General features: G+C 43.6%; 1 long non-coding RNA gene across 3 annotated transcripts; it reads left to right on the forward strand.

Moving 5' to 3' along the window:
- The first annotated feature begins 1977 nt into the window (after positions 1–1977).
- Positions 1978–16868, forward strand: LOC121144333. 3 transcript variants are annotated; one of them, XR_005881670.1, is made up of 4 exons: positions 6000–6542; positions 10660–11177; positions 12351–12464; positions 13176–16868. It is a non-coding gene; the product is annotated as an uncharacterized LOC121144333 (long non-coding RNA). The 3 variants fall into 3 exon arrangements; XR_005881669.1 differs by lacking the exon at positions 6000–6542 and adding an exon at positions 1978–2108 and having other exon boundaries at positions 12351–16868; XR_005881668.1 differs by having other exon boundaries at positions 12351–16868.
- Positions 16869–17751: the final 883 nt, after the last annotated feature.

The raw sequence follows: 17751 nt of genomic DNA on the forward strand, positions 1-17751 counted from the left end.
TTTTATTAATTTTGTTGGAACTTTTCATATGTGATCCATCTTCATTCTGACAACTTTCAAATATTAACAACAATAAATGCAGAACAAATAAGCAGGTCTTTGAACTTGCAATTTCCTGACCTTGGACATGGTAAGAATAGCTGTGGTGATATATTGTTTATGATTTAATAAAGCCTGCCTAGAGATCAGAATGCAAAACTAGCCACAGCCTTAGAGGCCAGACAGTGGTGGTACACACCGTTAATCTCAGCAGTCATACTAGTTAGCCATGGAAGCTGGGCCATGGTAGTGGATGCCTTTAATACCAGCACTAGAGAGGTATATAATACAAGAGTGGGATCTCAGAGCTGACATTCAGTCTTATGCAATTGGCCTCCAGTCACACTGAAGACAGGATTGTTCCAGTCTTAGTAGAGATAAGAGCTCTCTGGTGACTTGGTTGCTGTGCTTTTCCAATCTTCAATTGAACCCCAATATCTGTTTTGGGTTTTTAATATTCATGCTACATATTGGTGTCCATCGTGGGGCTTGAACCCACAACCTTGAGATTAAGAATCTCATGCTCTACTCACTGAGCTGGCCTATCAGATTGCTGAAGGTACTGGTAGGTTACAGACTGGGAAGTTGTGTCCTGGATAAATGACTCTGGGGGATCTGATCTTCTCCCTAAGGAAATAGAGTGGCAACCTCTTTGCTGAGGGTAAAAGTGTGAATGCTTCTCTTCTCAATGGTCAGTCTCTCATGCTCTTTAGTTAGAGATGGTGCCCAGACAGGAAGCAAGGGCAGAGTGGTGTCCGCAGCCTGGGACTCTGATCCCACAGGCACATGCTTTCAGAATTTCTTTTTATCAACCTGGGATTCTGCTCTAAAGAACTACTGGTCCATTGCTCTCCCTCACTGGAGGGGGGGGGTCACAGTCTTCTTTTCACTTTAAAGGGAGGAAAATACTAGGTGTTGGTGGTCTAGGGCTGCATGCATTCTCTCCAGTTCTGTCTGCCAGGGAATGGCTACTTAGCACCTGCCAGGTAGGTTTATCAGTAAGGCGTGGCAGATTAAATAAAAAAAAAAAACATTGTTACCTAGTGTTGGCATAGCAAACAACAGGGGGAAAGATAGGTTAAAAAAAAACAAAACAAAATGAGGGGGAAGTTTCATGTATGATTCTATCACCCTCTTCCCAAGTCTCTGCATGTGGTCCTGCAATTTTTCCTCTGCACAAAAGGTGAGGTGGGGAAGGCAGAATGAGTGGATTGACCAACTAATCTGCTGTTTCATAAGTCATACACTGGCTTTGGACAGCTGCCTCCCCAGGGAATGACTTTCTCTAGTTCTTTGGCTTCCAAGGGCCATCTTTTAAAAACTGCACAAAAGCACCCTGTGAGCCACTGGGCTCTTGGCTCTGTCCTTAGTGTGTTGGGGCCAACTCTGCAATGTCTTTGTTGGTTCTTTTGGACGTAGTTATATATAGAAGTGGGATTTAGTAATATTGTTTGTGATTCCTCTCTGCTTTATTAAAAAATGTGATTACCTTTCCCTTGGCTCAAATGATCTAAGGTGTGGTGCTGCCCAGAGACGGGGAGAGTGGGAGAGGATACAATGACTCATTTAGGTTCTTTTCCAAAGTTTAGCTCAATGAATTAGATTTTCTTTAGAGTCCTGAGTCATTTTCCCTGTTCAGTGACTCGCATGGCAGACGGGTGAGCTAACCAAGAGCCCAGGGAGCCAACTGCCGGGATTCATGAAGAACTCTACAGGAATGTGGATTTTCAAAGAGCTGAGGGAACCCAGAACTGTGGCTAACCTAGTCATTTGTGAATATGGTTCCCCAAACAAGGGTAAACGTTTTCCAGCAGCGCCCTGTTTTCACCTTCTCGCATTTCACTGTTTAAGAAAAGGCTCTTACATCATCACCATGATTTGCCTTGTCAGAAATACCAGGGTGCGGTGGCAGACAGCTGCAGCATTTGTGCGGTGCAGTTTGGGTAACTGGTCCATGGAGGTTACTTACAGGAATCTCCTCTCATCCTGCCTTAGCTACTTAGCATTCCTGGTCTGCACTACTAGATGGAGCTACAGAAAATGCCATCGTGTTTCAGGATCACCAGAAGGTGGGCTTGAATGACACAAAACTCTGGGGAAACAGACCTGTATATCTGGGTGCTATTAAATGCATGGAAGGACAGCAGTGGAAATGGATGTTATCTTGTTTCCTTTCAAAGTTGACTTGAATAGTGAAAGGCTCTGTGTGTTAAAAATGGAAATGGGAAAATTATCAACAGAATGTCTGTCCAAGGGTTTTCTGGCTGGGTTCTCACAGAGAGCTCCTTTCTGTCAAGGGCTTATAAATTGCAAAGGGAAAACTATTTTATGGCTGACATTTCAGATAAGTCCACAGATAGGCTATTTGCTTGAGGTTCAAAATTGCTGTCATTGTCTCTGAGTAAGGGTTGCCATATGAAAGAGAAGGGAGCTTGTTTTCTTAATTACTATAGTTTATTAGCTTGGCCGTTGGCTATTTGTTTGGTACTCCTAAACTGAGAGACTGCCTTAAAATGAACTTGTGGCATGTGGTCTATTGCAGGCTATCTATCTCTCAAATTCCAAGCTTACAATGGCAGCCATTTTTATGCCTCATGATTTTGTGCTCGAGGAATTCAGGGCAGGCTCAGCTGCTCAGTTCTTCTGTGCCATGTGGTGTTGACTGAGCACACTTGTGGTATTTGGTTGCCAGATGGGCTGGTTTGGTCTGAAGGGTCTGAGACAGGCTTCACTCCAAAGTCTAGCACCTCAGTGAGGATGGAGCAAAGGCTGGGCTCAGCTGGGAGTTGACTAAGTGCCAATACTGGCTCACTAGCATGGGAGGGTTGGGGAGGGAGTGGGGGAGGGGGATGCAGGAGGGGAGAAGGGAGGGGTAGGGGGGAGAGGAGAGAACACGGGCCAAGGCACCAGGCTATAGTGGGTAACCTGCTTTTGGAAGGGACTCTACAGTACTGTTTGTGACTACCCCCCTTTCTTGTCCCATACTGCCAGGCCCCACACCTCTGAACCACCAGAGGTCTCTATATGTGCTTTCAGGATGAACATGCATAGTTAGGAATAAACCAAGAATAGGGAGAAGTTCTTGAGCCAAAGGACTTATTTAAAAGTCATCATTTAATACCATTGAGACCTTGACCAAATTGACTTTTAACCTTTCTGACCACTCTCTTCCTGTCACCTAAGTCACAAAAGAAGATAAGAAAATGAAATTTAGTAGGGTGTGAAAGGAGGCAAATTTAAGAGTCTAAACTTTTTCAAGGTTGGGAACAAACAGCATCAACCATTATTTACATAGTCTGAGTATATATGTAATTCATTATTATAATGAAATAAAACTCAACTGAGTGGATCCACCACATTTAATGATATACATAATCCTTACTTGCACTGTGTGATAATTAGGCATTAAAGCAAGACTCACATAAATAACTGTAATTAGTAGCACTTGGGTGTTACCCCAGCAAAATTTTAATTTGTTATATTTTTATTATCTTTTCTAGTATCCACAATTAGCAACAATGTTAACAATTACCCTAACCAACAATATGGGTTACCATTGTTAGCAATCGAAACTTTTTTGTTCTGATCATTTATTCATTCATTCATTCACTCATTCATTTATTCATGAGATAATTACTGGGTACTGACTGTTTACCAAACAGAAGCCATGGACTGCACACTCAAAAGGTCATGGTGAGACAGAGAAGACAGAAGGCTTTATGTCCACTTCAGGCCCCAGCAGGAGGTCGCTTCAGGCAGCAGCATAAGTGTATACAAAGGAGGTTATAGTATTTTAAGATTTCAAGTAGGGGAAAGATAAGTGCAGCTGACTGTTTGCCTCTGTGAGTTCTGTGTTCTCTCTGTATCTTCAGCCTACCAACAACAGATAAAGCCATTAGGAAAAGTCATGCCTACATAGAGCCCAGATCTACTTGTAACTCCTTATCACCTGCTAAGCAATATAGCATCACAGGACTACTTATATAGCATTGAGTTTTAATCAGGTACCGTGAGTAATCTAGAGACAATCCAAAGTACACAGAAGGATGTGTCTAGGATGTTTACAAATGGTACACGGTTTTATACAAGGGGTCTTGGCATCTTCATGGCATCCTAAATTTAAACCCTTGTGAATACTGAGGGGTGACTGGAGTTCGGCTAGGATGAGGTGTTGAATGGGGAGCAGAACAGCCAATGATGACGAGAGCGGGTGTAGAGAGTAAGTGGGGTACGTTTGGAGTCAGGAGGAAGAAACAAAGGCCAGCTCAGGAAGAGCTCCATGGCATAGGAAATGGTGGACACACTTATGAAGGGGTGGCGATGTGCTGAAGGTGGAAGTGAAGGAGATGCCTACAATTTTGAGCTGCAGAACTTGATGGAATAGACATCTTTCTTGAGACACGAGGGGAAGCTTTGAGGGGAGGACATCCAGTGTGAATAAGATCTCCCTGCAGGCACTTGAAGGCTGTCCAATGTGGCAGGTCACTAGTCTCAGTGGTGCTGTGTAAACTCCAGTTAATCAAAAGGATATAAAACCTGAAATGCAATTCCTTTTCACACGAGTTCCACTCAGTAGTCACCTGCGCCCAGAAGCTGTCTTACTGGATAGTGCAGACATAAAACAGTGTCTTTAGAGCTGCTGAAACAAATGATGCTGAACTTCAGTTTCTCAGAGCAGTAGAAATTCATTTCCTCAGTTTTGGGTACCTGGAAGTCTGGTGCCATTGCGTCAGCGGGGCTGTGTCCCCTCTGGAGGTGTTTGGACACTGTCTGTCCCATGATTTCCTCTTAGCTCGTGAGGTTGCCAGCAGTCTTTGATGTTCGTTAGCTGTGTACATATTGGTCTAATCTCTGCTGTCATTACCGGAGTGGGTCGCATGTTGCCAGATATGTCTGTTCTCAAAAGTACTGCAGCCCCTGTACTAAGTACTGCAGCCCCTGGACTTATAGGCCTTCTTTAATTCAGAGTGACAAACCGATCATATCCATAATGATTCTGTTTCCAAATAAGATCCCACTAACAGGTGTGGGAGGTAATCACTCTCACAAGTCTCTTGGGGAACACAATTCAGTTTGTAATAACCACAAAAATTGTATTGAATACATTGGTGTAGAGTCTGGGGGAGAGAAGGAAGCAGAATGCATGGGAATGGATGAGACTACTTAAAAGTAGGCATGGGGAGACAAAGAAGGGCCTAGGGCAATGGTTCTCAACCTTCCTAATGCTCTGACCCTTTAACACAGTTGTATATATTTCAGTGACCCCAACCATAAAATTATTTTGTTGCTACTTTATAACTGTAATTTTGCTACTGTTACGAATTGCAGCATCTGATATGCAGGATATTTGATGTGCAATCTCAGTGAAAGAATCATTCCACCCCAAAGGGGTTGCAACCCACAGGTTGAGAACCACTGGCCTAGAGGGTTGTAGGAATGCCAGGAATGTGCACTGGGAGAGAAACCCATACAGGGACTGGGGAAAGGGAAGGTGAGGGAAACAGAGAAAACCGGTGTACTGAGTGGATGAAACTCTCTCAGATGACCAGTTGGAGAGGCAGAGAGGCCAAGTGGGAAAAAGGGCTGAAAGGAATCAGCTGCAGAAGGCTGTAGGTTGAGTCTTTTCAGTGAGGTGACAGAAATCAAGCTGGGGATGGTGGTTTGTGTCAATGATTCCAGGCACCTGGGAGGTTAAAGCGGGATAATCACGGGAGCTCAGGAGTTTGAGACTGCCTTGGGCAGCAATGGGGAAAAATAAATAAATAAGAAGGGTCAAAGTCAGAGTGGATGAGGATGAAATGATGGGTGGGAAGTTAGAGACAACATTGAAAGAAAAAGAGAACACAAATTCAATGAGCGGGTGGCACAGCTTGTTCACTAGATGCGCATGCGTTTTGCAGGAGACATGGGTGTGGGAGAGGCTGTGGGGTAAAAGGCCTAGACATCCCATGATGCTTTACTGTCTCTGAAACAGAAGAGCTTGTCCTGCTTGGATCTTCCTGGTTGAGCCCCTGGCTGTCCCAGAAACTTGTCGCTATCTCTCTTCCACAGGATGAAGTGGAGCTGTGACCTCTAGTTACCATCAAACGTCTGCTTCTTACATTGTCTCTCCTGTCCTAAGCGAGCTCTTAGCTTCTACGTCCTTTCCGTTTCCCCAGACTCTGCCGTGAGTGACTATAACTGCCTCCCGCTGCATCCATGGGACGGCATCTCTCCATCACAGCTTCCGGATGGCCAGTCCCTGCTGATTTCCCCTGCTTTGTGCAGTCCAGATGTATGAGTCTTGACTCACTTCCTCTGTAGGCTAATGACTCACCACTCCCCAGATGCTGTAACCTCTGCCTGCCACTTTTTCAGGGAAGTGTCCTCACTCTTAGGTCCCACTTGTTGTACACTCCCTCCTTTTTCTTCATAGCCTGTCTTTCCAGGCATAGTTAAATATCCGCTTTACGATTCACGTGTTGTTTTGTGGTCTCCCCAGCTTGACCCCAAACTCCACGAAGGTAGGCACTGTTTTCTGTTTACTCTGTTTACTGTGCAATCCCCATTGATTGGTGCGGTAGCTATTTAAGATAAAATTGTTAATTCAGAGGCAGTAGCTTTGGATGGGTCTTCCCTGCCTCAACATTTCAATGGGAAATATTTCAAACCTACAACTAAGACAACAGATGTGATGTCCTTACAACTGTCTTATGAGATAGGTACTCTTAACCTGTGTTAGTAACAATGAAACAGAGGTGTGCATGTGTGTGTGTGTGTGTGTGTGTGTGTGTGTGTGCTGTATATGTTTGTGTGCTCACCCCGGGTGCATGTGTGGAGGACATAGTCGGCTGTTGGGTGTCTTCTTTCTACTGTTCTTCATCTTTTTAAATTTTATTTATTAATTTGTGTCTTATGGATATTGGTGTTTCACTGGCATGTATTTTTGTGTGAGGATGTCGGATCCCCTGGAACAGGAAGTATAGACAACTGTTAGCTGCCATATGGGTGTTGGGAATTGAACCTGGGTCCTCAGCCCCTCTTGTTCTTCATCTCAACACGCTGGGTCTGTCATTGAACTTGGAGCTTACCATTTCACAGCCCCCAGGATCCACCTCTCTCTCCGTACCAACCACTGAAGTTACATGAGGATGCCACCAAGCTCAGCTTTTATGTTAGTGCTGGGGATCTGAACCCATGTCCTTATGATTGTGTAGAAAACTCTTTATACACTGAGCTACCTCCCTAGCCCCAAAGAGAGTTTGTGCTTCTTTAGCAAGGCTGCCCAGGTCATAGGGATGGCACCAGGATCTGAACAAGAGATATGTATATTAATTACCAGGGGTGGAGGGGTGATTCTTAGGGACTTTCATTAGGACAGAGAGAAAAAAAGGGAAAGGGTGAGCCGAGCCAGAGCAGAAGAAATGGGTTTTGAGCTGAAGAGAGGATGCTGATGGTGGCTGCAGCCTGTGGTGTCTCCCTTGCGCCAGAGATGACAACCTCTGTGAAGAGACAGGAGGCTAGTGTGGAGGTGGGGAGGTTTCTAACAGCTGCAGAGGGGATGGAAAGGAAATCATGTGGTGATTAGGAGAACGATTGTCAAGCAGCATTCAGAACCCAGCTGTGGGATGGAGAGTAGGAATTTGTTGTGGAATCGTTTAGCTTAGTTAAGATTTTCTGGCCATCAGCACTTAGGCAGTTACGAAGCAGAATCACTTGTCTTGGGCCCAACTCCTTCCTCCCTGTGCATTGTGGGTATTAAGCATTAATGCTCTATTAGCTTCTCAGGCCCACACTCTCTTTCACCCTTCCTTCTGTCTGCAAGGATGACTTTTAGATCTCTGCTCCCACCCCAAAGCCTGAAGCGAGAGGGAAGAAATCTGAGCTCTTAGGTTGTGAATTTACTACTTGAGACTTTGTCACCTGTGGAGGCTAGTTTGGTGGCTCTTTTATTTTTTCTTTGTGTGTGTGCTAACATGTGTGTGTAGATGTGTGCATGGGTGTGTGCATGGTGTACACGTAGAGGTCAGAGGACCATTTTGGGGAGTTGGTTCTCCCCTCCCACCTTGCTAGAGCCGTATCCCTCTTGCTTGTGCTGCTCCATATACTGGAGGCTGTCTAACTCTCTGGCTTCTGCTCAGTTCTTTTGTCTCTACTTCCCATCTCCCTGTAGGAGTGCTGAGCATAAAGATGCAAGCTGTCACATTTACGAGTTTATAAGTTCCGGGGATCAAATGCAGGTCGTCAGGCTAGTGCAGGGAAGTGCTTTAACCCACTGAGTCATCTTTCCAACTCAATGTGGTGGCTCATGGTTTTCTACAATGGGTTGTGGGAGAAACAGAGGGAGGAAGAAGTAGGAGGACCCAGCACCCAATTGTCCCTATTGCCCTGACACAAGAAAGTGTCACACAGTCACCATACAGGGCCCACTATATGCCTTCTTTCCAGGGACGAAGACTATTCTATTGCATACCTGAACTTCTGTTTATTCATTCATCAAGAGAGTTGGTGATAGGATACATCTACACAGTGGAGTGTTACTCAACAGTTTAGGTTCTTTTTACCTTTTATTGGTATGAATAATGCCTCTATGAACATGAGTCTAAGTTCTTATGAAAACATATTTTCGTTTATCAAGAACAGAAGGGCTGGGTCATGACTTGGTTTCTCTACAGTTAGCATTTTGAGGAACTGTTGGATTGCCTGCCAAAGTGAAGGCACTGACTTTAAATTTCAGCATTAATAAATAAGGGCTTTAATTTGTGAATGCCTTTACAAACATGTAGCATGCATTCTAATTGGTCTTAATAATAAAAACTCAGAGTCAGATATCAGGGGGGTGAAGGCTGAAGGATCAGAGAAGAGGAGAGGCCAGGTCCTTAGAGTTCTTAACTCTACCAATGCTCAGACCAAAGGGGGTGATCCTGTCCTCACTCAGACTGCATCCGCAGACTGCCTGCTCAGACCGTATCTTCAGACTCACTGCCTAGACTGCTTCAGACTGACTTCTGCTAAGAGTTCTGTCTCCTCCCACCTTACATTCCTCTCTCTACCTAGTCATATCACTCCTATCTTCTCCAAGTGCTGGGATTAAAGACTTGTGATCCTAAGTGCTAGGATCACCTTTGTGTGAGCTCTGTTTCTCTTTTAGACCAGATCAATTTCGTATATCCCAGGGTGGCCTTGAACTAACAGAGATCCATCTGCCTCTGTCTCCATATTGCTGGGATGAAAGGTGTGTGCTGCCACTGTCTGGCCTCTATGGCAAGTTTTATTTGTTATAGCATAAACAAAATATCACCACACAAACACTTGTCTTTTTCATTTTTTGGAGCATCCCAGTGACTATATATCTGCATTTCACTAGCGACCAAATGTCTACAGCATTCTTGGTTTGTGAATCTGTACATGAAGAAGTTTCCTGATGCACAATAGGTCATGCAACCCTCCTCATTCCAGAGGAGTACTGCTTTATGCCCTGGGGAAAGAATGCTACATAGAGAATCCAAAAAGGACCTGTACCAACAGGCTTTGCTGTCTTTCCAGTCTACTAGGAATCATGACAGAACAGTGAATTCCCATGAAAACTGCTAAGGATGGTGTAAAGAGATCTGCCAGATAGCTGAATACAGGGAGGTTCCTAGAGGTTGGCATGCTTGGGGAAGACATAGAACCTCCTTGCTCCTTCTCCTGTATCTCAGCCTACAAATGTCTCTATTTGTGTCCTCTGAAATAGATCAGACAAGTTTAGTATTCTGCGGAGTTCTGTGGGTCATGCAAACAAATGAACTCAACTCAATGAGTGGCTCGAGTGACTCATGGAAACCCCAGCACCCTGCTGGCTAATCAGAAACAGGTGAAGGAACTTGCACTGCTGACCGGCATCTGGAGTCAGGGTGGGGAGGGGAAGTCTTGGGACTAAGCTGCAGCCTCTGGGTTCTGAGAGTATCTTCCTGTAGAGAGGTGAGAACTGGCTTCATGTAGAGAGGTAAGAACTGAACCGAAACAAGAGAAGCCAACTGCTGTCCATTGCAGAACTGACTGCTGGTTTGCTAGCAGGAGGATTTCCTATATCCACAGGTCATAGGAGCTTTCTGTATTGATTGTTGTGGTGTGATGGGAAACTTGGAAATCAAGGCATTTTCTCACCTCCCTCCTGACATTTAGTATCAGAAGTGATGGTGTTGTGTTTAGTAGAAGAGACAGAGTTTGTGTTGGGTTTTCTGTATCTATCTTTAGACCCTACTCTCTCCATTTCCCTCGTCCTTCCTACACAGTTCTAGAAAGAAGTCAATATACAAGAAAATACCATATTTTTGTGACTTCAATGTCTTGTTATGAGACAGGAGAGAAGGGAATTAGGAGAACAGAGCACCCCAAAATTGTAGAAGAATAATGGGCCAGAAAAAGCATGGAATGCCTGCAGAGACAGAGAGTGAAACAAATGCCCCTTATTTGTTCTTAAGAAGGGTAATTTTAGTATTTAGAGTTTAGATATGAGAAACTAAAATCTAGATGCCTGAGTTACAGCAGCAAAAAACCCAAATTCAGTGATGTATTATTCTGGCAAAAGAACTTGAAGTAGCCGGAGACCCTACGACCTACATGGTAGTTCCCTAAAAATGGAAATATTTCCCTCAGGTGGAATGAGAAGACTCATGAGGCTTTAATGTCTGGAAAATTGAAAACTTAGAAGATTCCAGAAGGTCCTCCCCGCTTTATAAAAGCACAAACAACACCAGGGAGGAGTCTGCCACCCAGCTGCAGTGAAGACAGCCTAGGATGTGTAGAGTGGCCTGCGAGTCATGCAGAGTACTCTCAGACCACAGTTTTCTTAGCCATTAACTGTGCTGCTTTCTGCTGAAACATCCTGGCTCCTGTAAATAATTTCTCACCCTTATACTCGTTAGTAGCTCCAATAAAAATGCATTGTTTCACCAAGTTGGACTTTGGTGCAGTTCTTACTTTGGTCTGTTGTGGGTTTTTGTTCTGAAGTCAGTAGAATTGTGTAGTGCCACAAGGTTTGACCTTGTGAAATAGAAAATTTATCCTCTTATTCACACTCTTACTCATCCTCTCCATAGTGGACACCACAGTTTGAAGATCATTTCTGGAAGATGCCAAGTAGGAAATTCACATCCTTGGGTTCTGAGTACCAGGTATACCCACTTACATGTTCACATGTCTTAACTTGTAGTTAAATGGATGACCATGTGCAGTTCCTATTTTCTCCCATGTAAATATCCAAGAGCCAGGGGCTGAAGTTCCTGAGATAGCAAGCCGAACTTTATTAGATCAGGGCTTATGCAAGGCAAGGTGAGACTCAAGGTTGCCGGGAGCAGCCCAATGTCTAGAAGGAGAAAGTGCCAGATGATCAGGTCTCAACCAGAGCTTTTGGTCTGGTTGGGGATTCCTGTACTTTTCCTTCTTGTGACTTCAAGGTCTGGAAATGAGCAAGATCTGCAGGTAAGCTGTGCCCACAAGAAGGGAATATCCGATGTTTGTGTAAATTTTCATCTGACAGGATCTCGGACCCTGGGATATGGGTGTCTGGCCATGCCTGTGGGGGGTTTCGTTGATTTCGCTAATTGAGGTGGTGACAACATCACAATGTGAGTGGCACCACTCCCTGGACAGGGTCCTGAACCATGTACATGGAGAAAAAGAACTGGGTGGCAGTGAAAAGTTCTCTACCCCATAAGCCTCTCCACCGATGCAGCAATCCAGATCAGACCAAATCAAACCCAATTAGAAAAAGCCCACATTTAATGGATACAATGCTGCTGGAAGGCTTTCCAAAACCCAGAGAGGAGACAGGAAAAACCGTAAGTCTATTTTTTGGGAGGCAGTTTAAATACCCTGTGAGAGTGGTCTTGAGCATCTCTGGGGGAGGGGTCATCATTTGGCAGACTTTCTGAGATGCAGCAGGGTTTGGAGAGAGATAGGGGAGAGGGCTTGAGTGGAACTTCCACCATAATATTTCAGAGTCTTTGGGTGTATGGATGCCAGCGGCTGGGGTGAAGCTTCCACTGTAACAAGTAGTTTACATCCAGTCTTCTGTGCTCCCTGATTGTGGGTGTAAAGAGATTGTAACAGACTAGTTGTCAAAAAGTGATACTTTATCCATCTCCAAAAAACCTGGAAGTAAGTATTGCCGCGTTATAAGGAAAGATGGAAACTGGATAAGCCAGTAACTCCAAGGTGCTGGCTATGGCTTCGATAATTGGCTGAACACCATGTTGCCAAACTTGAATGCAGAAGGGTGTTAGAAATATTCTCTAACATGAATGGGAAAAGGCTGCTTGATTTCTCACACTTTCAACTCTTAAAAGAAAGGGAAGAAAGAATGCAGAGATGAGTCCTCCCAACCTCGAGGGATGTGTTGTTGAATGGCGATGTCATCTGTGGTTAACTTTTGGTTGCAGAGTGAGCAAAGCAACAATATGGTGAGTGCTAATCCAACTGCTCTTTGATTTTATAACTGGGCTCTGCATTCTGATATGATCTTCCATCCATCACAGTTCTCTACTTGATTGACCATCTGTGCTCCTCAGAGTTTTAAACCACATCTTGTTAAAATATGCACACTCAAAGCAGCGTGAACATTAACCTCTTCATTACATCCCCCAATCGTGGCTCAGCTTTAAGCCAATGGAAACCATCCGCAGTAAATTGAGAACCTGGCACCTTGTAGTACCTTCTGCTCATGTAATCCAGAAGGTATAGGATGCCACATTGTAGGGAACATGTGCCATTTTGTGTTAGCAAAATTGTTATTTATAGACATGGAGTCATGTTTCTTTAAAATGCTTTAAACACACATTTAATAAATTCCAGAAAAGAGTAAAATATAATCATTGTGTTCATTAGCTTGAACCAAGTCTGCAACTTCCCCAAGATTTTACTCTTACTATTGACTATGTCTGTAACAAAATATTCACAATCACCTTTTCAGTGACTTGGAGGAAGGGAAATGAACATTTTGAAATGGGAAAGAGCATGGTGTGTGTGGTTGTTGGCAGTGAGTTTTCCTAAACAATGATGTAACTTATAAATGATTTACTCACGACATGCCAGAGAATGAAAGTGAAATTAGTAAGGATATCTAACAACAACAACAACAACAAAAAAACATTCCCTTATCTACCCTTTTTCAGACATGATCAGGGAAAGGCGAGATTAGTGTGAAATAGGGGCCGAGATGAATGTCATCGCCATGGGTCCCCTGGCCTTCTTCTTCCTTCACTCTGATGTGGATCCTACATGATGAAGCCACCTAGAACAAGCAACGGAGGCTTGGCGGCTGGAGTTTAACCTGTAAGATGATGTGACAGCAGGCTCTGTTAGCTGTGAGGGGTTCCCACTGTCATCACTCTTGAAAAATTCCAGGGGAGAAGCAAGAAGGGGTCAGATAATGAAAAGAAATCTTAAAATATTTAAATGTATATATATACACATATATACATATATGTATTTATCAGTAATCCAGGGGAAGAAACTTCAGCTTGTTAAGAAAAGAGGTACAATGTTTATTACTTTTAAATAAATACAGCAATCCACCCAGGAGAGTAAATCTCTGCTTAGCAGGAGCCCACAGGGATCCTCACTTGATGAATACATAAGAATGCTTTCCAATTACCTTATCAATGATTTATGAATACATAGTCCTCTGGGGTGTGTGCAAATATTTGGAAAACATAATTACTTACAGAAGGATTCAACAAGCTAAATTTTCTCTGTTTAACTAAATGTTGTAGACACCATTTGTTTACTTAGCAAAATCCCTTCTTTCTAAACCAGGGAAGGATACACTTGAGCCCACCTCCTGCTGGTGTTTTCATGAAGGCCTAGTTCTTGGGCATTGTAATTATGGGACTTTGTACAGCTTGAGATGATCTGTCCTGTGTTAATCTGAAAACGGTGGCTTTACAGAGGCACCCCAGGAGGAAAGCATTTCCCAGTGACCTGTTCCGGCTCTTCTTAGCCTGGCACACAAAACCAAGAGGATGAACTGTGTTTGTTTGTCTCATCAGGAATAGTGATGGGTATCATAAGATGAAACCAATATAAGTTTTCACATGCCACAGTGTGTGTGTGTCGGTCAAAGGAGGACACTCAGGAGGCTGGTCTTTCTTTCCACAGTGAATTTTGGCTTTGAACTCAGGTCATCAGTCTTGACAGTAAGTGTTTTTACCCACCAAACCATCTCATGGGTCCAAGATTAATTTAATTTTGGAAAATTGTATTAAAATAAACTAGTATTTTAAGTCTTTATGTATTGTTTAAGTATCCCTCAAATTCTAACCTGATAATTAAATTACTTAAACTTTTTTTTCTCTCAGATTGTCCTTGTGCCTCTTGATCTGACAGTTTGGGATAATGACATCATGGCAGTTGAATTTTCTGCCAAGGACTGATGGATTGAGAAATTTGAGGTGTAGGCATGTTTGGACTTAAGGAGAAGAGACATGTTCCATAGCCTAAAATAGTTAACTTGCTCACAAAGATCAGTGGGATTTACAAGTGCTCCTTCTTACACAGTCAAATTGAATACAATCAGTGTTGATGGGGTGAAGAGAGGTTTCAATTTTCCTAGAAGAAAGAAAGGAAGGAAGGCAGGGAGAAAGAAAGAAAAACAAAACCAAAACTTTTGACAAGACTGAATCATCAAGGGCACTGAAGAAATGTGGTCTGGGAATTTGGTCTTAACTCATTGTGAGGAAAGGCCTCTGTGGCATGTCTCTGGTCCCTGGCATATTTGTTGGCCTTTAGTCCCATGAACCCAGGAAATGTCACACAGAGGCCTCTGATGTCACAGTGTTGCATTGTTTCTTTGTACGTTCCCATCTCCCTCCTCTTTAGCTAAGGGCACCCATAAGGGCAGAGATTGTATCTCACTGATTTTTCTTCCATGTGCAGTGCCTGGTGCTGGCTAATTGATGGATGAATGAACAAAAACCTTGCAGCAGGAAGCAGAGGTTGGAAGGCAGAAGGGAGAGTTTCTATATCCCCACAGTAACCCCTTTGGCTTGCACTAGACACCTGCTTTGGTCTTTATTATTAATTCTAGACATGATCTAGAATTGCCTGGGAGATAGGGCTCTGGGTGTATTTGTCAGGAATGATCTTGATACACTAACCGACACGGACAGACCTGTCTACTGTGGGTGGCACCGTTCCCTGCCTGGGACCCTGCATTTGCGTAAATGAAGAAAGGGAATCGAACAACATGCATGCATTCATTACTGTTTCCTTCTGACTGGGGACACAATGTGCCAGTCACTTCAAGTTCCTGATGGTTAAACTTCCTTGCCATAATGGTTGGCATACTTTGAAATGTGAGCTAAAATAAACCGCAAGTGCTTTTGTCAGGGTATTTTATCACAGAAACAGAAAAGAAACAAAGACACCTGCCATTGAGACACCTGTCATTGAGACACCTGCCATTGAATGGACTGTGTCTTACCCAAATTCATCCTTGAAGTTCCAGGTCTCAGGGTGACTGTATTTGGAGACAGAAGTTGAAGAGAGCTATTAAAGGTAAGCAAGGTCACAAATATAGGGCTGTAATTTGCCAGGACTGGCGATGGTGGCTTTGTTTTAAAAAATGAGGAGAAATGTATTGTGTGTATGCTCTGAGGAAAACTGTGAGGAGATGTACCTTGAGGCCATCTGTGAGCCATGAAGACGGCCCTCTTCAGAACTGACTGCAGTGACACCCTGTGAGCAAGTGAGTATCGCTGCTTAAGCCCCCGGTCTGTGACGGTCTGTAATGCCAGCCTGCGAGCGCCAGGACACCACTGTTTTTGAGTACCCACCTCTTGTTTGTTTTTTTTCTGACTGTTCTTCACACAGAGGTGGGGCTATCCTTGTGGCTGGCTTTACAGATCACAGCTGATGGAGCCAAGCTGAATACTAGACCCAGGTTTATTTCTTCAGGGTTTAGGGTTACAGCTGACCATCCATCTGTTTCGGCTGCTCAAACTAATGTTTTGTCAACATGGATATCACAGGGCAGCACCTTTGCCTTGTGCATGGGCACATGAAGGGCTTCAGGGAGCCACACAGAAGAGGCTCATCTGAGTGGCAGAGAAGTACCAGCGGCGTCTCTGCCTGCCTCGAGGACATCCTACCTATCCCTTTTTTGAGGCACTTCTGTTTCTCACTGTACCTGCTTATCCCGTAAGCCACATGGAGTGGATTTTACTTTCTTTTCATAAAACATCTTGACAATGATGAGGCTTTTTGAAGTTCACTTTCCCTCTCTGGCTTGAGTTTTTAGCAATGATGATTTAGACTATGAAACATGTACACTGTGGATAAAGTCTTCCTCTTTATTGGCAGGAGATACTTTTCTAAGTGCCCAATTCACTGGCATATTCTTTCTGATATTCCTCTCCCAGTTTAATCCCATGATAGACTGTGTTTCTACAGTTTTTTCTGTCAAGTGGTGGTAGATGCCATACATATTTTCGAAATTTGAAATGGCAACTGAGAAAGAAAACTCTCCCAAACAAGAGCTGGTAACAGTTGTTTTTTTTTAAATCAACACATATATTCATTGTATATGATGCTGTGTGTGGAAGTATCTCTCAGACAAGCATACATTGTGCACTGAGCACGTTCCTCATCTCCTTCCTTCCTTCCTTTCTCCCTCTCTCTCTCCCTCCCTCCCTTCCTCCCTTCTTTCCCCTCTAGTTGGTTCCCTTTGTTCCCTATACAAGTTTGCTTGTAATTCATTCATATGAATACACAGACAGGTTTATGTGTCTATACAAAGTCAACCACACATGAGAACAGGTACATTTGTCTTCCTGGGACTGACTTAATGTGATCATCTCCAGCAGCCTCTGTTTTCTTTTCTTTTTTTTTCTTTTTTGGTTTTACGAGACAGGGTTTCTCTGTATTGTTTTCGAGGCTGTCGGACTAGCCCGGCCTCGAACTCACAGAGATATGTGCCTCTGCCTCCCGAGTGCTGGGATTAAAGGCATGTGCCACCACTGCCCGGCCTCTGTTTTCTTAGAATGACATATCTTTGTTGTTTTTTCCTTTTATTTTTGAGATTCTAATTATATCATTTCTCCCTTCTGATAACTCCATTCTTTATAGCATAAAAATTCCATTATGTACCTCCACCATGCTTTCCTTACACTCTTCTGTTGTTGGGCACCAGGTTGCCACCACAAATGAACACTTGTGAGTGCCGCTTCAATAAGCATTAATAGGCAGTGTCTTTGTGACACCTTGAATGGGAGCTATTTACAGAAATACTCAGGTATGATATAACTGGGTCATATGGAAGTTGTATTTTTAGCCTTCTGATGAACCCCTATATTAATTTCCACTATAGCTGGATTAGTTAAACTTCTCACCAGCACTTGGTAAGGGCGCCATTCTGTCTGCACCCTATCCAGTATTTGCTTTCTCATAGACCAGGATGGACTTGAACTCAGAGATCCACCTGTCTCTGCCTCTGGGGTCCTGGGATTAAAGGCATGTGCCACCACTGCCTGGAATAATGTTTTCTAAATTTTAGATCTTTCATTACAATATTTGATTTTTTTGTACAGGGTTGGTGATAGGGATCTAGTTTCACCCTTTTACATGTGGATACACAAATTTTCCAGCACCATTTGATGAAGAGACTGTATTCTTTTCTAATGTATATACTTGGCATCTTAGTAAACCATTGCACAACTGCAGTCATGTTGGTCTATTTTATTCCACTGGCCC

This window comes from Mesocricetus auratus, unplaced genomic scaffold, assembly GCF_017639785.1.
Source record: "Mesocricetus auratus isolate SY011 unplaced genomic scaffold, BCM_Maur_2.0 Super-Scaffold_100015, whole genome shotgun sequence".
NCBI lineage: Eukaryota > Metazoa > Chordata > Mammalia > Rodentia > Cricetidae > Mesocricetus > Mesocricetus auratus.